This window comes from Puma concolor, chromosome C2, assembly GCF_028749965.1.
Source record: "Puma concolor isolate L17-30 chromosome C2, mPumCon1.1.hap2, whole genome shotgun sequence".
In the NCBI taxonomy this organism is placed as follows: domain Eukaryota; kingdom Metazoa; phylum Chordata; class Mammalia; order Carnivora; family Felidae; genus Puma; species Puma concolor.
The window spans coordinates 17214870-17240087 of NC_141675.1; the positions used below are offsets into that span (position 1 = coordinate 17214870).

A 25218-nucleotide genomic window follows, 5' to 3' on the forward strand; every position below is an offset into this window, starting at 1 on the left:
GCAACCATAAAACTGCCCAAAAGCCTTGTTGGCATTAGTTCACTAACCAAATAATTGATTTAAAATAGAGTCACAAACACTGAATCCACTGATTCTAGGAAATAACAGACTGCATATACTTCCGATATATCTTTGGGTATTTTACGGAAGTTGTTTATATTTTTATATCATATTACTACCAGTCTTTTATGAAATCATTATGGTTTTCTATTTATTTAAAAAAACTTCTTTTAATGTTTATTTATTTTTGAGAGAGAGAGAGAGAAAAAGAGAGAGAGAGAGATCATGAGCAGGGGAGGGGCAGAGAGAGAGGGAGACAGAATCCAAAGCAGGCTCCAAGCTCTGAGCTGTCAGCACAGAGCCTAATGCGGGGCTTGAGCCCATGAACTGTGGGATCATGACCTGAGCGTAAGTCAGACACTTAATCAACTGAGACACCCAGGCGCCCCTGGTTTTCTCTTTAAATATGTGATTAGATTCACAATACTTCTACATGTAATTTTATTTATTTATTTTTAAAAAAAAATTTTTTTTAACGTTTATTTATTTTTTTGGGACAGAGAGAGACAGAGCATGAACGGGGGAGGGGCAGAGAGAGAGGGAGACACAGAATCAGAAACAGGCTCCAGGCTCTGAGCCATCAGCCCAGAGCCCGACGCGGGGCCCGAACTCACGGACCGCGAGATCGTGACCTGGCTGAAGTCGGACGCTTAACCGACTGCGCCAGCCAGGCGCCCCATACTTCTACATGTAATTTTAACTCTGATTTAGCACCTCCCCCTTTAGTTTCCATTCTGAAAATGTAACTAATTTCACAATAAGTCAATGGTAAAACACAATTCACTGAACTGACATTCACTATCAAGTTTTTAATGTACCTTTGTTCTATAAAAAGCATTTTAAACTCCATGAACTTTACAAGGTGTTAAGAAAATGCTTGGAAATTCAGTAGAGATGAAAGGAAGAGCAATGGGAATGGAATTTGATGGATTTATCTGGAATAAATGCAGAAACCAAATATGATATTGGAGATAACCAAGCTAATGCCACAAGTCTTTTTTCTTTTAATCATATTAAGAAATATTGTTTTAGCATGTGACTACTGAAACTTACCAGGCAAATCCAATGACATTAAAAATCTATTTCTTTAGCCCATGAAGAGCTAGAAAAAAATGTTTTACAAATCATAGTGTCAGAAATTAGGCATTTAAGATACAATGTATTTTCAAGTAACATAATTTCAAGATTAAGGCCTGCATTGATAAGGAGATAGTACACTTGTAAGAAATAAATATCTGCAGGTGAAAAATATTTAGAAAAGGAATTCTATCAAGAATGACAGGCCACAGTTTGTGTGATATAATTTCAGTGGCACCAGAAAGATCTTTTGTATCAAGAAATATCCCTTGCCTTCCAAATGCTGACTGATGCCAACTATGCATTTTTTGAGTCACATTTTAATATTTTCAGTCAAAATCTGTATTTCTGTTAAAATATCTGTGGGATGTTTAAGATAGTAAATCATATTGGTCATCTGCCCTTTAGTATAAATGAGCATCCTTTTCCACCACCCTCTTTCAAGCATGTCTTAATGAGAAGTCAGAGGACAGTCGGGAGAGGAGAATTCAAAGAGTTCTGGGCCAGAGAAAACACTGCGACGATTTGATACTGGGGTCTGCCGATATCAACAATATCCTGCGGTCTAATCTTCATTCACAAATATTTTTATTTAAATTACAGAGCTAAGGGGCGCCTGGGTGGCGCAGTCGGTTAAGCGTCCGACTTCAGCCAGGTCACGATCTCGCGGTCCGTGAGTTCGAGCCCCGCGTCGGGCTCTGGGCTGATGGCTCAGAGCCTGGAGCCTGTTTCCGATTCTGTGTCTCCCTCTCTCTCTGCCCCTCGCCCGTTCATGCTCTGTCTCTCTCTGTCCCAAAAATAAATAAACGTTAAATTACAGAGCTAAATAATCAGTTTACTAGCTGGTTTATCACATACATAAGTTCAAATATTGATATATTTTTTAAAACTAAGTAGTGTGTCAATGTCATATAAACATATAAAAGGCAGGCATTGCCCATGTTTTATCCATTCTCCATTTCCCTTTTTCCTTTCCCATCTGATCATTTCCTTTCTTACTCTGAAAAGCAATATCTACATGTATAAGTGAAAGAAAATTAGAAAGAAAATTGTTGAAACATCTCCCTATAAAACATATCACAACAGCTGCTAGCAAAATGTATTCCGAAGGAGCAGAACAGATAAGAGGAACAAACACTAAAATGATGAACAATGAAATTTGATTATTTCTACTCTTTTTTATGACAAATTTATTGCTTCGAATGAAATGCTGACAAGCAATTACAATTGAGTTAATTGAAACATATAAAACAATAAAAAGCACAATCTGATTGCAGTTTAATGGAACAGAGAAGTGATTTCTGAACTTTTTAGGGTCTTAATGTTTTCATGTTCCTTTCACTCCAGGGCTAACAGATTTATTTTTTGCTTTAAAATTAATTTCTGGAAGACTTCTTTCTACACTGGAACAATCTTTGAGGTATCTAAACACCCAAGGGAGGTTGGCTTCCATTCCACAAGAAATGGATTTTCTGTGGTTTAGACAACATGTAAAATCACAGGTTTGGGAGAAGGTGGGATCAGTGGAAGAGAAAGACATACAACTAAGCCAAAATGGTCAAGATCAAAAGGGGTGGTTTGATAGAACAAGTGACACAATGCCTTTCAATTGCTTGGAATGTTAGCTACCACTTGAGTCCCATCCCTGTAACTCAAGTTTCCTTTTGCATGTTTATTTGGCAATATGGTGAATGAAGTTTTGCATTTTGTTTTTCCATCTGTGTGGCCTGAAGCAACATTCATTAAGAGCCTCTTTTCAGAAAGTAAGTTTCATGAGGGGCTGAATTGGTTTAATTCATATATAGAGATAAATATATAAACATATAAGTATATAATATATAATAAATACATATAAATATTTACCTACCTACCTATATATCTATACTTTTTTTCAAATGAGAGAGAGTTGTGAGAGAGATAATGCTTGAGCAGGTGAGGGGCGGGGGGGGGGGGGAGGGAGGGAGGGGAGGGAGGGAGGGGAGAGAGAGAGAGAGAGAGAGAGAGAGAGAATGAATGAATACCTCGGGCAGCCTCTATGCTCAGCACAGAGCCCGACGTGGAGCTCGCTCAATCCCGCAGCCCTGGGATCATGACCTGAGCTGAAATCAAGAGTCAGATGCCCAATCAACTGAGCCACCCAGGCACCACCCCCCCCCCAAAGGTTTTAATTCCTATTATAGGCATATTAAAAATCAGTGTTTATGTAATATTTTACTCAGTAAATTTATTTTATTTTCAGTAGTTTCTCTTCCATTAAGCAAGGAAGATTTTACATTATGTTGAGACTTGTGAAGCCCAGATTTACTTTGGCCTATTTCTGCACAGAAGTGATATATTCACTGAGCAGACTGGAACATGAAGTTTCAATTACTTCCTATAAGGAGTAAATTTTCGGCAATAACTACATCCCTTAGGCCATCTGTAAACGCAGATTTACCATGGATTAATCCTCTTCCCTACCTTCAAAAAAGGGCAAAGTTAGGTTGAGGTTGGTTGTCAGAGGAACACTTTTGAATGAGCCATTTCAGTCTTGAAAATCTACCCGAAGAAAATAATTTTTACAAATGGACCTAAGAAAAAACTTGGATGCGAAAGTTATTTTCTGCATCAGTTAAAACAACAACAACCCAAAACAAACAAAGAGACCACTTAAGCGCCAAAGATGCATAAAACAATTTGCCTCCGTTCCACAAACTATCACACAGAAACTAAAATAATTATGAAGCATATATTAAAATAATACAAGGAAAATTTCTATAAAGAGATTTTAAGTGCTTTATATGATATACATAAAAAAAACTGGAACGAAACCGAAAACTGGTTGAAGAGAGGAGAACTGGATGAGACGGAGAAAAATGTAATGCACAAAGGGAGGCAAGTCTGGAAAATGTTCACCATTAATCCTGTATTTAAAGCAAACTACAAAGGTGACTCTAAGCCTTCCAGGAAGCCATGCCAAAAAGGAGAGGTGATCGCCAAATGATCCTCCGTGACCATGAGATAATTTTTTTCCCCCTCACTAGAAACGTGATGTTTGCGCTATAGAAAACAGAAAAGCTCTTACCCCTGGCATGGCTCATAAAGACACAATTGTGGAATACAGTTAGCAATATCCTGAACAACATTCAACAGGGTAATCAGCAAGAGCAGGCATTTGTTTTTTTTTTTTTAATTTTTTTTTTCAACGTTTATTTATTTTTGGGACAGAGAGAGACAGAGCATGAACGGGGGAGGGGCAGAGAGAGAGGGAGACACAGAATCGGAAACAGGCTCCAGGCTCTGAGCCATCAGCCCAGAGCCTGACGCGGGGCTCGAACTCCCGGACCGCGAGATCGTGACCTGGCTGAAGTCGGACGCTTAACCGACTGCGCCACCCAGGCGCCCCCTTTTTCTTTTTTTTTTAATTTTTTTTTTTTTAAGAGCAGGCATTTGTAATGGAAAGAAAAAGAGAACCATAATTAAAAACTGACTTTGCTCCATGACTACAATGATATAAAACCGTTTGTGCATATGGACCAAGACCAATAGACAAGTGAGAAAAACATAGTTTAATTTTCTAGAGTTCTACTTTAGATAGATTACACTCTGATACATTCTGATGTCTCAATGCTGGGACATTTACGAGCTATTTCTATTCGGTAAACACAGGCATTAAAAGAAATTATAGGCGAGACTATCTAGTAGTTAATACGAGAAAATCATCTAAGTTGTAGTAGTCAATGTCTAAGTATCATTGTAAATTTAGTCCTTCTAACTCCCCAACAGGATTGACTAATAGTTTTAAAACAATTACATTGATTTCTACCAATCAAATCTTTCAAAAGGGTAGCAGGAAATCTGGAGAATCATTAGCTTATGAGGGGCCCCAAGAGGCTAGAGTGCTTCCCTCTGTTTGATCTATAAATTGTTAAACTATGAGAGGTTATTTAGTTGCACTTCAAGAATCATATCAAAAAGGTTTCTGATCCCTACTGTGATATTTATGAAGTCACTGGGCAAAAATACTACCTTTACGTCCGAGAAGAGCCAAAGATGAAGAATTATGCAAATGTTAGATTCTGAACACTCAAAACTCTCATCACTGGGGCAATTCGGAGAAGCTGTTTAAATAAGCACTTTCAGAATAACTGCTAGGATTCGGAATTATGTCAACACTTGTCTATTAGCCTAAAGGACTCCACATTGCCTGCCCCCTTCCTTGCCTGCATTTACATTAAAGGGAAACCTATACATCAGCAAATTCACAGGATTCCTTGACTTTGTAATCAGAGATGACATGGGGAACTTTTCCCCCAGAGAGTTGTCATCAAAGTGCACTACTGTGCCTTGTTACACTGGATTACAGATCATTTAATCTCCACGGAGAGATTGTAATTTAGGAATACAGAATTCCTGGTTGGGAAGGTACCATTTTTGGTCCTCGGGTAGACGATATAAGCTGATTTAAAGTCTTCTATTGCTCAGCTTCCTTAGTTATTTATATGCAGTCCAACAAAGTGGCTTAAAAAGCTCGGTATGGATCTTTCCATTTGTCCACCCCTTCCACCACCCCCCCCCCCCCCCACCACTATGTGTTTTGGAATGAAAATTCACAGTCATCCATTTTGGGATTCTTTCCTTCATTCACCAAAATTAGTTAGACTCTTCCTAATGAAAGAAAAGACATCATCCAAAGTGAAGTTGGAGAAAACGTGGGCTTCACCCTCAACAAGATGACAATTTTACGAGAGGGGAAAATGTTTAAACCACTAAACCCTTATAAGGTGCAACAGCCAAAATTCTTTATTAGAGACAGAAAGCTCATATGGTGAGGGTTCAGAGGAAGTAAAGAAGAATTCTGCGGGGAACTTTCAAAAAAAGGGGAGAGTATTAGAAGCAACAACTGAGTATTTATGCAATGTTGGCACCGGCACTGTGAGTGAGTGACAGACAGACAGACAGACAGAGTCTATGCAAGAACTGGGATCATCTGGGGCTTTTCACACTTTCCCTTCCCACCCCTTTCATTGGACTAAAATGTCCTCTTAACACATGAGACAAACATAAAAGTTGTGCTAGGGTCTTTAATAAATGCTAACCGCTCCTTAGTAACTTTGTGTTTACAGAATTCTTTGTTGTCTTCTACACACTTGAACAGAAGGATAAAGAGAAGCCGATGAAGATGGGCGAGGCTCCGACACAAATCCATGCAAACCAACCAGTTGCCTTCAGGGAATTAATGGATTCTGACTCGATTTATCACAAGTTTCTGAACCGGATGATTTTTTTTTTTTTTTTTTTTGATGGCACATCTGGCAACATCATAAAACCTCCAAGTCCCAAGCGATTAGACAGGAATTACTTTTGTAAATCATTTATGACTATTACTGACGTGAGCTCACTCTGAGCAGCAAGCGACAGAAGTAGCCAAGGACAAAGAAAAAAAAAAACTCTGGGGGTGGGGAGAAGATCCTTTCTCTTCGAGATGCCTTTTAGGAAGGGCTGCCATTTATCATCTGAAACTAGAAAATTGCCGTCATTAATAGATTGGAATTAATTAAGCATACCTCAAGGAATCACCCAGCAGTCGCTTTTTCATTTGCCTGTTAAAGAAACACATTCTTTAGTTGAGCAGTTGAAGCTTTCCGTGAAAAAAAATGTGGCACACGGTGACCTCAGAGAGAACTTGCCAGTTAAATATCTCCTGCTGTGCTCTGTAATGCAAGTCCACAAGACGCTTAGGGAATACTTCAGATTTCCCCCCAAAATAAAAACAACCGCACACTAGTGCACAAATTGGGACCTTAATGACCACACAAAAGGCAGCTTCAACATTTGGAAACATCAACGGTCTCCTCCCATCAGCCTTGGAAGAGTGTGTCTGGGGGCTGGGGCTGGGTGGGGAGGGCGAGGGGGCATGTGAGTGCATTCACTGACGATTCCTTCCAGCGTCCAAAGAAAACGAACCCAAGTTGAGGAAAATGCGTCCTCGAGTCCAGTGGCTTCTGCTGAGGTAGCTGTCCCTCCATGAGAAAGAGTCTTCGCTCCACGTACGACTTTCCACTCCCACTTTCTCTTGGAGGGTTTCGCATTCCCCCCTTCCTCACAACTCCCCGCCTCCCTATAAATATCCCAGACTAAGGTATAAATCGGGTTTAGCAGAAGCTCTGTGCAGGGCACTTTTGAGCATTCTTTCTCGCCGTCCTCATGCTGGCCCTACATTCCAGGCAGATAAGATTTGGGCAGAGCAATGCCAAGAGGACAGGGAGCGGTAAGCTGATTTATCCAAGGGACACACAGCTGGGTCACGCGGAGGTTTTTCGGACTCTGAGGTCTATGCTTTTAAATACACTGCTCTACATTTTCCATGATCTGGTGCCCTTCGGCTCGGATTCAAAACTGTGCTGTGAGCGAAAACCCTGTTGGGGGTGGGGGGCTGGCCTTTGGCTTCTCAGTCCTTGTCAAGGGAGTATAACCCCAAATTCATGGCTCTTCAAATGCTCACAAAAATCCTTGGCTGAGGGAAAGGGTTTTCATGGAGAAGTGCCTGAAGGCTATGAAGACCATTTATTTATCTTGACACGCTAATATTTATTTTTGGATTAAGTTCCGATCGTGAGAGAGCTATGTACCTGGAGACATTGTTTGGGACCCCCGCAGGGACCTGCTTTCTCTGAGCTGCGGAATGATTAATTTGGCCCACAATGAGGGATGTTATTAAAAACGCAAACACATAAACAGAGTTGGACTTACTGTATGGTTGGGATGTGCTTCACTTGCGCTTGTCCTGAGAGCTGGGCCACTTCCATTTTAGGAACCCTATCAACTCTACGGCTGCATGGACCTTCTTCTTCGTGGGACAGGCTTTCAGGATATCCGGGCAACACTTACTATCTATCTCAGACAATGCATTTTAATGCACTGTCCTCAAGTTGGTTTCAACTCACTTTTCTACTACAGCGAAAACTTGGGTTGCGAGTAACCTGTTCTGCGAGTGTTCCCCCAAACAAGCCAACGTTTCTAATCAATTCGAACTTGATAAGCGAGCGATGTCTCACAATACCGGGGGTATGTGAGGCCAAACGTCACATGATCACCAATGAGCCTATGGTTCGTGAAACTTGCTTTGATATACACGTGCTTTGGATTACAAGCAGGTTTCCAGAATGAATTATGCTTGCAAACCAAGGTTTCACTGTGTTTATTTTCTCATTCCTAAATATACTTCTAATTTTTAAAAGTTACACATGTACTTTTTTGTAAGTTGTCATAAATTTTTTTTCCCAAATAGGATATGAGTTAACTAAAAAGTACTCACATATTTGTTGTGAAAAAACAAGATAACAGTTTCTCAAAGATTGATAATTATGATTTTTTTTTTTTTTTTTTTACAAAGTGATGCTAATAACGTTTATAATCCACCTGGAGTCTATTAAAACAGAAGAAGCCTTGGGCACAGGTCAAGTATGTGGATACCCTATGGGACAGGCTTTGAAGAAGCTGAGAGAATAAATTTCCTATTCCAAATTATCTCCTTGGAAACCCTACCGCTGCAGAGTCTCTGCGACTGTGGAATCAGGATTTAGCTCAAAAGTTACTATTCCAAAATGCAAATGTCCCTCTGACCTCTGAAGGGCTAATTCCTTGGAAACGAAATGGAATCAGGCACAAACACCTTTTTCCTTGTATTTAAAAAAAATTTTTTTTAATGTTTTATTTTTGAGAGACAGAGAGAGACAGCATGAGTGGGGAAGGAGCAGAGAGAGAGAGGGAGGGAGACACAGAATCCAAAGCAGCCTCCAGGACCCGAGCTGTCAGCACAGAGCCTGACGCAGGACTCGAACCCACAAACTGTGAGATCATGACCTGAGCCGAAGTTGGACGCCTAACTGACTGAGCCACCCAGGCGCCCCTGAGCACCCCGTTAATGGGACACTTGAAAGGCAAGGATACTGATGTAGGTAAGATATTTGTTTCAAGTAAATGCAACTGAATTAGCACAATGAGAAGTCTCCTTTCTTCTAGTTTAGTTAATTCCATGAGCTACCATTTAACGCACTCATTCACACAACAAACATTTAGTGAACGTTTACTATGTGTCAAGCACCGAGCAGTGAGATGATCGGGGTGAGCATTCCCCCTGAATAAAGATGAAGAAAACATTTTGGATAATCCATGACCCAGAATTTAAAACTATTACTATGCTCCCCAGTCTCTGTCCTAAACCCTGAAATAAGTACAATATATTTCTGCTAAAATAAAGAATATTAAGTATTCTGAATACTTAACAGTGAAAACTTCGTTCTATTAGCTGTGGAACTTGTCTTTTGTACTGAGCATTTCCCATGTCAATATATTTGTTTCTCCATCAAAATTTTAAAGGTCTGCTTTTTATTTTCATTCTCTACTTTAATCAATCACCTCTTATTACGGAGGAAGTTTGCCTTCAGTTTCTTTGTTTTTTAATTAAACAAATCTGTGCTAATACCTATTTCCCCAAGCACACTAAAACATTTACTTCTTGCAAAGAAATTCACAGGAGCAAAAATGCGAAGCCGTCAGTATGAATATTTTAAGGCCCCTGTCATTTCCTGTAAAATTATTCCATAGAAAGGATATATCAATTTTCATTCTCACCATCAAGGCTGCACGAGTCTTCTTTTCTCTATACGGCCTGAATAACAATGGGATCATTCTTTCAAATCTTTGCCTACTTGTAAGTAAGAAATAAAGTCTTACTTTGCATCTCACTTTCAAATTTGCATTAGTACACTTTTTTTTTCATATTTTGTTCATTTATTTTTAGTGAGAAAATAATGTATCTGGCGGAATCCTAATAAAGGGTTTATTTTATTTTATTTTTTTAATTTACAACCAAATTACTTAGCATATAGGGCAACAATGATTTCAGGAGTAGATTCCTTCGTGCCCCTTACCCATTTAGCCCATCCCCCCTCCCACACCCCACTCCAGTAGCCCTCTGTTTGTCCTCCATATTTATGAGTCTCTTCTGTTTAGTACAATTACTCTTAAGACTCAAATTAAAAAAAACAAAACATTTTCACTGTCCATTTGCCTTTTTTTCAGAATGTGACTTTTTCGTTTAAGGATACTGCCATCAAGCAGTGATATGGATAGAGTGATAGCTTATCTTTTTAAGGTGCATTTAACACCTACAAAAATAAACATGTGCATGTGGGAGAAAACACATCACTAAATATTTGACAGTTAGAACTCTATCACCTCTGTTGCGCGCACGCCTGTGCTGCTTCTCGGTCCTATCCACTCATCTATTTTGTTTAACCTCTAGAAGGTATCTATTACCTTGGATTTGTTCTTTATTATTGCCTTGACTTCTTAATGTACAGTTTTGTTACATATCTTTCAAAAATTGTTTCTCTTGTATTTATAAAAATGTTAACGTCCTGTTGCCAAAAATTGTGTTTAACTCAACACTGTGTTTCTGTGATCTGTGCATGTTGATGCCTGTAGCTTCACTTCCTGTGAGGCACACGATTGAATTTAATGACAATGTCACCGCTTAATTTTTGCATTTGTTCATAAATATTTGGTTGGTATCCAATTTTTATTTATTTATTTTTTTTACAATTTCCAAACAGCACTACCATGAACTTTTTTCAACATGAATTGTGGCATTCATATTTTTAAAAAATTTTTTTAACGTTTATTTATTATTGAGAGACAGAGACACAGAGCAGGAGCAGGGGAGGGGCAGAGAGAGGAGGAGACACAGAATCCAAAGCAGGCTCCAGGCTCCCAGCTGTCAGCACAGAGCCCGACGCGGGGCTCGAACTCACAAACAGCGAGATCATGACCTTGGCTGAAGTCGGACACTCAACTGACTGAGCCACCCAGGCGCCCCAAACCCTGGTATTCATATTAAAGAGCTTCTCTAGGATAGTTACCGAGAAGACAAATGGCTTGATCATAAGAAATCTGCATATTTCAATTTTACAGGATAATGTGAGCCATTTCCAAGATGACGATAGTAATTTAGCTTCTCACCGGCAATATATCTCAGAGTGTCCGTTGACTGACGTTCCCTCCAACATTTGGTTGTGTCACCACACTTACTTCATGTAACTTTCATGGATAGAAGATGGCATCCAATGTGGTCTTGAATTGGATTTCCTTAATGATTGGTCTTTTTTCTTCTGATTTGTACAAGTTTGTTACACATTTTGTCTTTGCCCGCTGTGTTTGCAGTGGGAGTGCTGGACTCCGGGTGTCAGGCCTTGTCTTTTTCTGTTAATCTGAAGTACTTCTTTGTTTGCCCGACCCTGGACACATCTCTCTGCTCTCTGTCCTCAAAGCAGAGATCGAGAAATCGTGGCCAGTACTAAAGAAGATGTCCACCTTTGCATCAATAGGTGTATACTTGACCCCTTAGGGATTCAGAACTGAACCAAATATTATCGATAGTGCTACATGCATCCTTTGCTTTATTCTGACCTTGGTTCTGGAATAAGATTTTTTTGTGGAAAAAGAAAGAAATCCCAAAATTGCCTACAAGTCAGAGCAAGAGTCAAGGGTGGTGTGAATTTCACCTCACGTTTCAAAGATTTCCATCAGAACTCATGGAAATCCCTAATCCCTGTTTTGTAAAATATCACTTTACGCCATTCTGATAAAAGAGGTTTACTAAGTATGCTGAAGGCTGGCTTTCTTTTTAAGCATATGGTCATCATTAAAGTGCTATTCACTTTATGAAAGGTCAAGATAAGCTTTTTTTCTTTAAGTATGTTTTTTTTGGATTGGCCAACTTCATAACCATTATGTGATTAATATGAGAGTAGCTTGGTATTAATAGAAGCAAAAATCACAATGCTTGAGAAATGTACATTATTAAACACATCACTAAAATTCAGCCAGGCATTATTAGATGGTTTCTGAAGAAAAAGTAACCAGAAGAGCCTAAAGGCTCTGGGAAGACAGGAAAGTTCAGCTCTTACCTAAGTTCCCTGACTCTGAGAAGATCTCATCTGTCAAAGATAACCTCAAATACGCACATATTTCTTGGATGTGGTCTCTTGGTGATGAATACAAAATTATTCAGCAGGCCATGGTTACTTGGGCAAAAGAGTCCTTTCCAATACCCAAACGCAAGACCACCTGCTAGAGAATTCTGGTTTAAAGGGAAATCTTGGCAGCGTACAAACTCTGTAAAGTGAAATCTTCCATATGCCTGATATGGACTTCTAAGAAATATGGAAAAATGTGTGTGTGTGTGTGTGTGTGTGTGTGTGTGTGTGTGTGTAGAACAACCCTTACGTTTTGGAAACGGTTGTGAGAATGTCAGCCCCATGACGGAAAAGGTTTTTGCTTATGACTGGACAGCTTCTGACCGCAGATACTAATAATGACGGCTATTTCTAGGGTTTGTATTGTTACAGCACAGTTACAAATACTCTAAGCACTGTTAGTGGCCGAGCGCTAGATAAGTTTACACGCATCAACTGATGGAGGTCTCATCACAACCCTTTGAGTACCTTTATTGTCCTATTTTACAGGTGAGAAAACTGAGGCACACAGAGGTTAAAAAATATGTTCGAGGGGCGCCTGGGTGGCGCAGTCGGTTAAGCATCCGACTTCAGCCAGGTCACGATCTCGCGGTCCGTGAGTTCAAGCCCCGCGTCGGGCTCTGGGCTGATGGCTCAGAGCCTGGAGCCTGTTTCCGATTCTGTGTCTCCCTCTCTCTCTGCCCCTGCCCCGTTCATGCTCTGTCTCTCTCTGTCCCAAAAATAAATAAACGTTGAAAAAAAAAAATTAAAAAAAAAAAAATATGTTCGAGCACCCGGGTTGGGGCCTGCAAAGAGCAACCTGTCTTGCCCCATTTTTAGATTCCTCTCCTGCACCCCCAAATTACAGCATTACACTGTTCTCGGGTGAACAGGATGAATATTTCCTAATGAGTATGCGTCTCTCTGACTGTAAGCTCCCCAAGGCTAAGGGCAGTATCTGAGTAGTACCTCTCATCGGTGCTACATTTTGCCACTCCCCCCAAAATAATAGCCACATAATTTACTGCTGTCATTGGTGCCCACAGGGTCCCAGATAATCACTGTTCTTCTTCCCCAAACTCCCTAGAAATTTTGTTTTATCCAAACATCTGTACACCTATGGGTATTTGGCAAAATATCTCAGCCCCAAATTAAAAATATGCACGCTCATTGGTAAGGAGTCATTTTCACCAGTAAAATGGCTTGTGGAAATTTTAACACACTTAAAAAAAAAAATAACTGTATAGATGCAGATTTTCAGATTATCAAATTTATGTTATTATATAAGGTGACTCACCCACTTCACTGAAGGCAAAATGAACCAGGGCAGGATTTAGTGAGGCCCAGGATCTTTAAATTTATATGTGGTACAAGCTTGGGTGGCTTCCAAAATATTTTAAAAGGGTTTTGGCCGGAAGTAACTAAAAAAATCCCAGATGTAGAGAACTAAGGGGGGTAGACATAAAGAACAGGCCACCGACAGAACTAACGATATGACAAAACTACTCGTAAGTATAAAATCAAGGAGCACAGGGTTGAAGAAAGAGTGCCAGAGGTTGCTGGGTGAGCCAACAGCATGATATTTGAGACAATAAGCAACGAATAATTAGAATCATATCACTGCCACTGATAATCTTGCAGTGACGGGACTTGAAATGTGAATTTGTAACATGAATGCTTCTTCTGGAGAGTCCCACAGGCTCCAATATATAACGGTGATGAGTAGGTAGAGTCATGAGGCAGAGGGTTTAAAATTAAGAACAAAATAGATATTAAAGAAGACATGTAAAGGTCAAGAAAGGGGGTGGGAATTTAGGATCCAAGGGTAGGACCCAAATAAAACCAGAGGATTAGAGACACACTCATTAAAAAAAAAAGTGTTTATTTCTTTTTGAGAGAGAGAGAGAGAGAGAGAGAGAGAGAGAGAGAGAATGAATGCATGCATGCATGCTGGGGAGGGACAGAGAGAGAGGGAGACCCAGAATCCAAAGCAGGCTCCAGGCTCTGAGCTGTTCAGCAGAGAGCCCAGCTCAGGGCTCAAACTCATGCCGTGAGATCATGACCTAAGCTGAATTCGGATGCTTCATGGTTTGAGCCACCCAGGTGCCCCAAGAGAGGCACTTGTTTTTTAAAAAAAATATGATCACTGTGATTCATGACCATGGACGTGGAGCCACCAGAATCAAGGAAGGCTGGCTATAAAGGAAAACAAAAACAAAAACTTGCCTGAAATAGAATTAGTCTAAGCCAAAGCAACCACATAATTCAGAAAAAGAGTTATTGTGAGCATAAAATTATGAGAAAATAGCTAAATAACTCGATACTTTCAGAGGACGGAGAGATCAAAAGCATAGTTTTTCCTTCTTCGGTGACAGAAAGGTATAGTTCCAAATTAGAAGCCTTATTAGTTTCCTAGGGCAACTAATAACAAAGGACCACAAACAGCCCTGGATACTAGAAGTACCCCCAAATTAAGGTGCAGGCAGCCTTGCTTCTGAAGGCTGTGAGGAAAAATCTGTTCCATGACACTCCGCTAGTTTCTGCTCATTTGCTGGCAATCCTTAGCATTCTTTGTCTTCCGGAAGCCTAACACGAACCTTCACACGGCGCTCTCTCCCTATCTCCCTTTTTGTGTCCAGATTTCCTCTCTTCATAAAGACATAGTCGTACTGGATTAGGACCCACCCTAACGACTTCATCTTAACTCGATCATCTGAGAAGACTCTGTTTTTAAAAGTAAATTCATATTCATGGATACTGAGGGTTAAGACTTCAACATCTTTTGGGATATGCCATTCAGTCTATAACAGTTCCCAACATTTGTCCTGATAAATCCTAAGATGAGGTGCATAGGAGGTAGCATTTTTTTTTTATTCAAGTATAATTAATACCGTGTTACATTAGTTTCAGGTATACAATGTAATGATTCAAAAATTCTATATGTTTCTATATGCCCATCACAGTAAGTGTACCCTTAATCCTGTTCACCTATTTCATCCACCACCGTATCTTTTCTCTCTAGCAACCACAAGTTTGTTCTCTATATTTAAGTCTGTTTGTGGTCTCCTTTTTTCTTTGTTTGCTTAAGTTCCACATAGGAGCGAAATCATAATTGTCTTTCTGATAGATTTATTTCACTTAGTATTATACCCTCTAAATCAACCCATGTTATTGAAATGGCAAAATTTAATTCTTTTTTTATACTTTAATAATATTCCTGTGTGTATACACACCCTGTATCTTTATTGGTTCATCTATAGATGGACCTTTGGGTTGCTTCTATATCTTGGCCATAGTAAATAATGTTGCAATAAACATAGGGGTGCACATATCTTTCCACATTAGTGTTTTCATTTTCTTTGGGTAAACACTCACTAGTGAAATCATTGGGTCATATGGTAATTCTACGTTTAATTTTTTAAGGAACCTCCATAGTGTTTTCCACAGTGGCTGTACCAGTTTGCATTCCCACCAACAGTGCACAAGGGTTCCTTTTTCTCATCTTTGCCAACACTTGTTATCTCTTGTGTTTTTTATTTTAGCCATTCTGAAACGTATAGGGTGCCAGTTCACTGTTATTTTGATTTGCATTTTCCCAATGGTTAGTGATGTTGAGCATCTTTTGGAGGTAGAGAATCTGACCTGACACACAAGAACCATTTACTTGGATAAATTTATCCAGCGAACCATCAGAGACACTCTAAGGTGCCTACTCCAAATACCTAACACGTATGTGTTAAATAAAGATTGGAAGAGTAAATTCATGAATAAAGATACATTTCATTCCCTTTTGTACACCTTGGAGACACTGTTTACCCATCAAGAAATAGAGGCAAGTGCTAGGTGGCTCTTTGCTAACCCCACATGCCTTCCAAGATGGGAAACCTCAAACACTTTCCTACTGTCCATCGTTCTTCTGCATATGGCTTTCCCCAGGGCCATGCCCATTGGCCCATGCCTGGCATAATCATCGGATTTGGTTTTACAAACTTTTTCCTGTCCACGTCCCTTACAAACTTCCTCTCAGTGGCTAGAATGTTTACGTTCAAAGCAGTTTAGTTGACCCTGTTAATTATTTTTCACTCATTCATTCATGTATGCATCCATCCACTCACTCATTCCAGTAATCTTCAAGGTGTAATGCTTCTTTTAATAACATGTTTTATAACATCTCCTTTACTATTTCCAAATGAAAGCCATAGATAATATCGCCCACCCACACATATAATTTCCAAGAAATCAATATATGGCCCTGACTGCAATATCAAGGATGAATTCAAAGTAATTTATAATAAAATAATAGCTATTTCAAAGTATAAATGTCCAGGCATAAAGAAGTGGTAACATGCTTGCCTCAATATGCAGAATTAAAGTGATTATTTTCCCTACAAATGCAGACTGATAAAAACATGTGGTATAAGTCTATCAATGAAGAATACCCTGTCGTCAGTGACATGATTACCTGAAACAGTAAATAACTCTGAGACACATTCCTTTTTAATTTTTTTAGGGGTGCCTGGGTGGCTCAGTTGGTTGGGCGACTGACTTCGGCTGAGGTCATGATCTCACAGTTTGTGAGTCTGAGCCCTGCATTGGGATCTGTGCTGACAGCTCAGAGCCTGAAGCCTGCTTCAGATTCTGCATCTCCCCCTCTCTCTACCCCTCCCCTGCTCATGCTCTGTGTCTCTCAATAATAAATAAATATTAAAAAAAAGAAAAACTTCAAGTTTATTTATCTATTTATCTATAGAGCACACCTAAGTGGGGAAGAGCAGAGAGAGAAGGAGAGACAGGGCATCCCAAGCACACTCCACACTGTCAGTGCAGAGCCTGATCCGGGGCTCAAACTCACGAACCACGAGATCATGACCTGAGCTGAAGTCAGAAGCTTAACCGACTGAGCCACCCAGGCGCCCCTTAGAAACGTCCCAAACGGAAAAAAGAGCAGCCTACTCTCCATCTGCACAGCAGTTATAGCTCTAAATAATTTACAGTATAATAAATTCATGTAATAGTTTGCATTTATATGTAAAAATGAGTTATGGCTAAGTTCAGTTAAACATAATTTATCTGGGAGGGAGGGTTCTTAACAGGAACGTCTGGTGGGACAGTGGGAAGTCAATGAGGGTATGAGGTAATTCTTTATTCTTTGCAACTACTGTGCACAGTGCCCGACATCCAGCCTCATAGCCGCTGCCCCCTAAATGCCTATGATGCTGCCAATCATCGTGACATCCAAAAGGACATCCACAAATTGTCGAAATCTCCCATCAGCAAGAACTATTGATTTGGTCATTCTGTGAACCTTAAATGAGATGCCACTGTGTGCCAGGCATCAGGTTAACACGGGAGTAGAGGAGGGAAAGCTAGGAAAACAACTAAAGATAGCAGAAACGGGACACGTATAGTAAATCAACATATGAGCAGCAGGTACGTGGGTGGGAGGGGTTGTTACAAGCTTTATGAAATCTAACACCTTACAGAGCAGAGAACAGAGTTTTAGATCTAAGTGGTTTTAGGTGATTATGATTTCCCCATAGCAGTGCAAGATCTTTAAAGACAGATACAGTGTTTTAAAAACCTTTGCATCGCCTCAACGTCTGCATCTAACACGGATGGGTGAAAAGAAGAGATTGGTCAGAGCCAGAATTGAAACCCGGTCCCGTCATTTTTGTCTGAGCAACCTTAGGAAAGTTGGTTAGCTCAGTCTTTGTTTCACTATTTCTCTTTTCCAGGTGTTAGACAGAGGTAATGCATGTAGCATACTACATAAGTGGCAGCTCTTTTATTTATTAATTTATTTTTAATTAAAGAAAAATTATTTTTGAGAGAGCCAGAGCCAGAGAGAGTATGAGCAGGGAAGGGGCAGAGAGAGGGAGAGAGGAAATCCCAAGCAGGTTCCATGCTGTCAACGGGGAGCCCGACATGTGTCTTGATCTCATGGACCATGAGATCGTCATCCGAGCCCAAATCAAGAGTCAGACACTTAACTGACTGAGTCACCCAGGTGCCCTACCCCCCATTAAAAAAAAAAATTTTTTTAAGTTTATGTATTTATTTTTGACAGCACACATGAGAAGAGGAGGGGCAGAGAGAAGAAGGGAGAGGTGACAGTTCTTTTCAATCTTATTCTCATGGCAAAGTAAAAAAGTAAGAGTGCTGATGGCACCACCGGCCAGTGGTTGGTCTGGTGGCCTCAAGGTCTTGGAGGTGGCCTGGAGATCACATTACGGGGTTAGAGTCTCTCTCTTTCTCTTGTCTGTCTAGTTTCCTCCTTCCTTCTCCCCTCTCTTCCTTCCTTCCCATACAACCCTCCTCCCCCTTCTCTCTCTCTCTCCCCCATTGAAATTACCAAAACACCATTCAAACGTTGGTGGGAGTCAAAATAGAAAAACCGAGAAACAAAGACAGAGGAAGGGGGCTGTCACCGTGATGACACAGAATAAATCACCAGAGCTTCTGTGACACTGCTGGGCGACACCTTGTGAAGACGGCCCAGGGGGCAGCCATCTGGTGCTAATTCTACCTGTCCTCATGTTAGTCTACCTGTATGGAGTTGAATTTCCTATCACTCAAGGTTATATGGATGAGTTTTTCATCAGTAGGACCAAAATAGCTCATCTGAAATGTACAGGAGCTGTAGATTGATGAATTCATCAAGACAAATTTGGAACACATGGAAAGTCTCGTATCTCATAGCCAACTCAGAGCTATTATGGTGATTCCAATTTTCATAGGCTCAATTTTCCTAAGATCAAAAATGCTCTTTTAAAATGTCTCTGTTTAACTATCTAATAAACAGAATATCTAAAGGAATCTAATATTACGTCTAAACCATTAATCTCTCTCTTTTCTCCATTTTTGGTCTTTTTTTTGGTATATATTCTTTCAAACATGCTCTCCTTAGGAATAATCACTGGCAAGAATAAGTCAGCGGAAAATCCATTCCTGTTTTTATGACCGCCTCTGTGGACTGAGAGCCTATTTCTATTCAAGAACGCACTTCCCGAGTTGAGACTCTCCTTTGGGCATTGTAGTTAATTTGACGAAATTGAACAATAATCTTTTTGTTTCTAATTCATGTTCACATATTCCTGATCCCTTTGGGGTAAAGTTCAATAAACACAATGAACCCAGCTCCTCGTTAGAACTATTCAAAGGATTACATGTTGGACTCGACCAGAGTCTGGGGAAATTGTAAAGACATCAAGAAGAAGACATAAAGATTCCTCTATTATTGGGGAAGAGAGGCATTGCATTCAAGTAATCAATACCTGTCCCGTCTTAAGGAATACACTCTTACCTATGACATATGTGGCTGTAGGCCTAAGACCACTAAAAGAGTTTAATCATGCCCAAAACATAAACTATTTCTAAAATATTCAGGTGAAAGCCTTGGACCTCCCTAAGCCTCAGAAATTTAGAGATACTGACCAAAGGCAGAGGAAATGAGCAAAATTGTTATACTCCGTTTACTCAAATTCCTAACAAGTTTCTTTTACTTTCTCTTATTTTTATCTGGCCTAGAAAAAGATTTAGAATGCATGTATGTGGACCATACTATTGTATTTGGCATTCCCTAAACACTCACAATTTACTAAGCCCCAGACATGTTGAAACTAGAGATGATCTCTGTCCAGCAGGGTCCTTGTGTTTGTTTAAGGACAATAGGAATTAACTAGGTTTTAGTTACCATGAATCTGCCTGTATTTAATATCATGGTTTCTCTTTAAGAAAAGATACAGAAATAACACTAACTTTATGTCCCATCATTGTGAACTCTGAGACTCTGTCTCTCCAAAAGGCTGCGAGTTTTTAAAGGAAATACCCTCTTTTCCCTATTTTGTGATTTTGACAGGAGAGCGCGTTCTGAAGAAGCAGGGGAAAAGAGCTCCCATCTTAAGATTCTGGAGTTAAACTGAGAGTCTCTGAAGCCAAAACTGTTAATAATATTTTCCAGCTTACAACAACCTATAAAAAAGCACATGTGTGGCAATAAAACAGAACAAGCAACCATGAAAGGAACATAAAGAGAGACAGACGGACAGTTGTCCAATTTTCACAGAGGGCTCTGGAACATTAAATTTTGAGTGTTCCCTGGCATAGTATATCAGGCTTTCTTCCTGTTGGGAGTCATGCTTGCCTGGCGGTGACAGGCTCTGTGTCTGTAGGACAGAGCCGAGCAGAGGCATCCACAGTGACTTCCTGACAATGGGATCCACCCTCGGTTCCTATGTTGGTGAAAAATGACAGCTGCTTCCACAGTAATGGGTGGAACTAAAGAGGTTGTGAAGTCCTTTAAATGTCCTTCGTCTCCAAAAGCTCCCTGAAGCATCATGGAAAAGAGATACCCGTGGTGGAGTTGTGGGAGGTTAAGTTGGCCTTGTTACCCAACACAGCGGGAAGGACATTCGCTTAGGGACCCCCGGGATTTGGGGGCTTGGAATCTGGTGCCAACATTAACTAGCTGTATTGGCTTTTCACTTTTTCGAAGCCTCCCAGTCTTCATCTGCAAAACGGAACTGCTGCTAACGGCTCGGCAGAGATCTCAGGAGGCGATTAAAAAAGATTAAGGGGCACCTGGGTGACTCAGTTGGTTAAGTGTCCGACTCTCGGTTTTGGCTCAGGTCACGATCTCATGGCTTGTGAGTTTGAGTCCCGCGTAGGGCTCTGCACGGCTGGGATGCTCTCTCTCCCTCTCTCTCTCTCTGTCCTTCCCCTACTGGTACTCTCTCCCTCTCAAAATAAGTAAACTTGGGGGAAAAAAAAGATTAAGAATGATATACATTCAGTGCTCAGTGGATTATACACAGGGTGCTCAATACATGGTAATGGTAGTTTTTATTACTTACCTGAACTCTCTTTTCTAATATGTCTGGTTTCTAACCTCACGGGGACTTCAAAATGTGAAAAATTTATGTCAGAATACAAAGGCAAGAACGTGCATGCAGAGGAGATTTTTTAAGTTCACTTCTCTTCTGCGCATAGTTATTGTCGTTTAGGTCAGAAAGTTCTGGAGAGCAGAATTTCTAAAAAGTGGCCACATCTTTCCCTCAGAATTATGAGTGGTCACAAATGGTCATACCAATGGCCAGGTACTCCTGCTGCAGAACTGGGTCCAAAATTGGCACAAATCAAGAAAAGATGGGCTGTTTGGTTGCAAAGGGCATGAGGACCAGGAGAACACTGGAGTTGTAATATACAGAATCCACACCTGCCAGAGTTGAAAAGGCTTTGGAGATGATCTGAATTCACCCCTTTATAGATCAACTTTTCTTTCCAATTCACAGCCTACCATTGTCCTTAAACGACTTGAATATTATTACTATAAAGGACATAAATAAAACGTTATTTACATGAAATCACATTACAGTAAATTACATTACAATAACATTAATTACGTTACCATAATTGTAATTACAATAATGCCACAAAAAGTTATAATGTAACAAAAAGTTACATTACGTTATAATAAACATCATAAAGACTTTAAATAAACATAGTTCAGGGGCGCCTGGGTGGCGCAGTCGGTTGAGCGTCCGACTTCATCCGGGTCACCATCTCGCGGTCCGTGAGATCGAGCCCCGCGTCGGGCTCTGGGCTGATGGCTCGGAGCCTGGAGCCTGTTTCCGATTCTGTGTCTCCCTCTCTCTCTGCCCCTCCCCCGTTCATGCTCTGTCTCTCTCTGTCCCAAAAATAAATAAACGTTGAAAAAAAAAAAATTTAAAAAAAAAAAATAAATAAATAAACATAGTTCAGAGTTGATGAAAGAAAAATCCACAGAGGCCAAATGACCGTAAATGAGACGGTAGGTCAAGGACATGTCAGTATGTGGGAAGGGGAACGTGCATCCTATAGGAAGGAAGAGGTTAAAGTGCAGAGTTCAGGTTCTGGCCTAGGAGAACAGGCCGACCAGCGAATCAGAACTGAATGGTGGGAGGTGGCAGAATGGGTATAGTATCAGTAGCTCCTATGGAAATTGTTCTCACTAGACCTTGAAGTAGAAGGTTCTTGAGCCTTTCTAATTACAAGGTGCTGAAAGAACCCTGTCACCGGGGCAGGGAAATTTATTCTTTCTGGCTGAGCTGCAGAATCTAGAGGTGTATAGGTTATGAAAGAAACATTGGCAAATCCCACGGCTCAATGACAGGATCCTCTTTATGGAGTCATTCCCCAACACGCATTCCAGATTAGCTGGCTTTTCCACCCAAGTATGTGTTTTGCTAGTTATTGAGACTTTATAGAATTCAGCTACCTCCCTAAGTAACCTCAATGCGTGAATAAAACTTGACGTTTAATTTTAGCCAAGAGAAAGTCTGCCTTGAACTTTTAAGACCTTACCCTTGTTCCCAGTCTTTCTAAACCCCAGGCTGTAACAAAGACGAAGACAACTCTCTATATAAGGGCCGACTAACAGACCGCACATCAACAGTGGCTTCTTTTAGTGATTTCATCTGAGTGGCTTTCATGTGCTTTGTCTGCAGCAAGAAATAATAAAGTAAGACATTAGCCAGGGTACCAAGTTAGCCAATTTTGATGTTTCCAGCCTGAACTTTCAGTACCTCGTCCTTTTTCTGCCACTCCCCCAGCCACCTTCCAGTGTACAAGTTACTCGCACCCTCTCCCCAAGGCCCTCAGAAAAAAATTGTAATTATTTACACCCTCCCCCTTTACTGAACTGCAAAACCGCTGTTTCTAAAGGTTGAATCACATAAAATCGCCAACATGTGATTAATTTTGATCTACAAAAATGGCAATTGCGTTATGGTTCAAACGGGTGGTAGTGATGGCATCTTGTCCCCTAGTAGTACAGTGAAATGAAAAAAAAAATAACCTTGTATTTGGGATGAAAGGAGTCCGAGATAGGATCTAGCCCAGCTTATTCAGGTATAGGCCTAGCCACTGAGACTCGGAATGGAGCAAGGAATTAGAAGATCAAACATCAACAGTTAGAGAACAGAGCCCGATTACATTCAGGATGACTGGACTCCTGTCCCAATGTTCTTATCTCCATGGCACGGGTCAGAAGACTTTTTTCTGTCAAGGGCAAGACAGTGAACTATTTCAGAATTTGTGGGCTACCGGGGATCTAACATTGTAGCATGAAAGCAGCCATAGACAATATGTAAACAAACGAATGGGGCTGTGTTCCAATAAAACTTTATTTATAAAAACAGATGGCAGGCTGGATTTGGCCCACAGGCTGTAGTTTGCCAAGCACTGCTCTATAGAATTCTTAGACTTAAAAATATCTGCAAGCAGATGGGTGAGGGATTTGTATATTGAAAGTGTGCTCAAGTGTTCATGGATGCTAATTCAGCATAAAGATCTTACTATCCTCTGTATTTCCCTTAAAATAAGTACCTAAAGAAACCCAAAGATGCTGGGGCCTCAGGGCTACAGCTGTCTAAGGGTTTGCCAACTGCAAGATTAGATCACTCAGGACGGGGATAATACTGTCTTAACTCCTTAGCTAAATCTACAAAATATACTTGTGATCTGAGGAAAGAAATACATTAGAATGTGCTATCCATCAGACTGCCTGAGCTATGGAATTAGGTACAGACACTCCTGGGTGAAATTTTAATAGCTTTAACAATCATTTAGTCAGACTCCTTCATGCGTTAGAGGAATATAACTTCATTTTATCATTTGCATGTTGGATGAACAGGGTTTGAACTGGCACTTGGGGTCAGCAAGAGATTTTGAATACAGGCATTTTTTCTATTTCTCCTGACAGTGAAGAAACTACTTTGGCTATATCTATTTTCCATTTGAACTTGAGAAGCATGGGAGAATGTTATTAAGCAACTGAAAAGTCTCTATTGGTCCCACATTCTGGCCACAACACAGAAAGGAAGACTTATCATCAGGTCATTCCAGGAAGGAAAACCAGTCAGTATGCACCAGGCATGATAATACTGTGAGTGTAATCAACATCCCTGGAGTAAAATTATGTCCATGCATCTAGCTATCTGCCCAAACATCCAGACCATCTGAATACCTAAACTATCTTTGAAGGTACTGGACCATTTGCTGAGAATCCCCGGTTAGGTGGAATAAGCTACCTGCTTCCAGGGAGCTAAAAATGTAGCAGAAGGAAGAAGTGAAGGCACAAAGACCACAAAACCACAACAATGAAGGCAATACTTCAAGAGTAACTTTCAAGTAACAAGCCAGTATCTGGAGGAACTCATTAAAGAACAGCAAGATGTGAAATAATCACCAGGTAGAGCTCTCAAGAGCTCCTGTTGAGCTATGAAAGAACCTGGAGAAGGTGCTACGGTGCCATGATGCAGCCCGCTGGAATAAATGTGCTTTTTCACCTCCAGGTACTCTACTGCCCAACCTACTTCTCAATAGGTTGGGCAAGAGCTCACTGGCAAGACCTCACGACAGCTTGTCCTTAAACAGGCAGAACATTCAAAACAAAACAAAACAAAACAAAACAAAACAAAACAAAACAACCAAATCACATAATATGGATGCTTTCTATAACTAAGTCATATCAGTCTTGAAGAATTCTAACTCTACTTTTATTTTATAGTACTTTCTACCCAACATTCTAGAGAAGATCAGAGGTAAGACGCAGCTTAATACAGAATCAAAAGTGGATGAAGACACTCAAAAAAGCTTATGTGATATGAATTAAATAATTAAAGATACTGTCTGTACCCAGGAAAAGAGCTAGAGATTCAAGGAGACCTCACAGTCAAAACTTATGTTAAATTCAGGATTATCATTAATGATTTTTACAGTATCATCTTCTAAGTCACTGTTCACAGTTTTTAGCAAGTGGCCAACTTCTTCAAGAACGTTGGTCATAGCCGCCGATTCCTTTTTGTTTACATTTTATAAAAGAAAGCAAAATACAACATAGCTTTGAACAGACCAAATTCAAGACCGCACCATGTATCAAGATTCAAATTGTATTTCTGCAACAGAACTAAAAGTATAATTCCAGAGCAAGAGAAACCAAAACCCAACAAAATGAGAACTCACCTTGGATATGAAGCATCCTGTTTTCTCACGTCCATTAAGCCCGGCAACCAAGATAAAAAAAAAAAAAAAAAGAACAAGA

The 25218-nt window shown here is 40.3% G+C and overlaps 1 protein-coding gene across 6 annotated transcripts in view; it reads right to left on the reverse strand.

The window, feature by feature from the left end:
* The window catches only part of RARB (retinoic acid receptor beta), a 771365-nt gene that overhangs the window by 383890 nt on the left and 362257 nt on the right, over positions 1-25218 (reverse strand). The gene's annotated exons all lie outside the window — the stretch shown is intronic.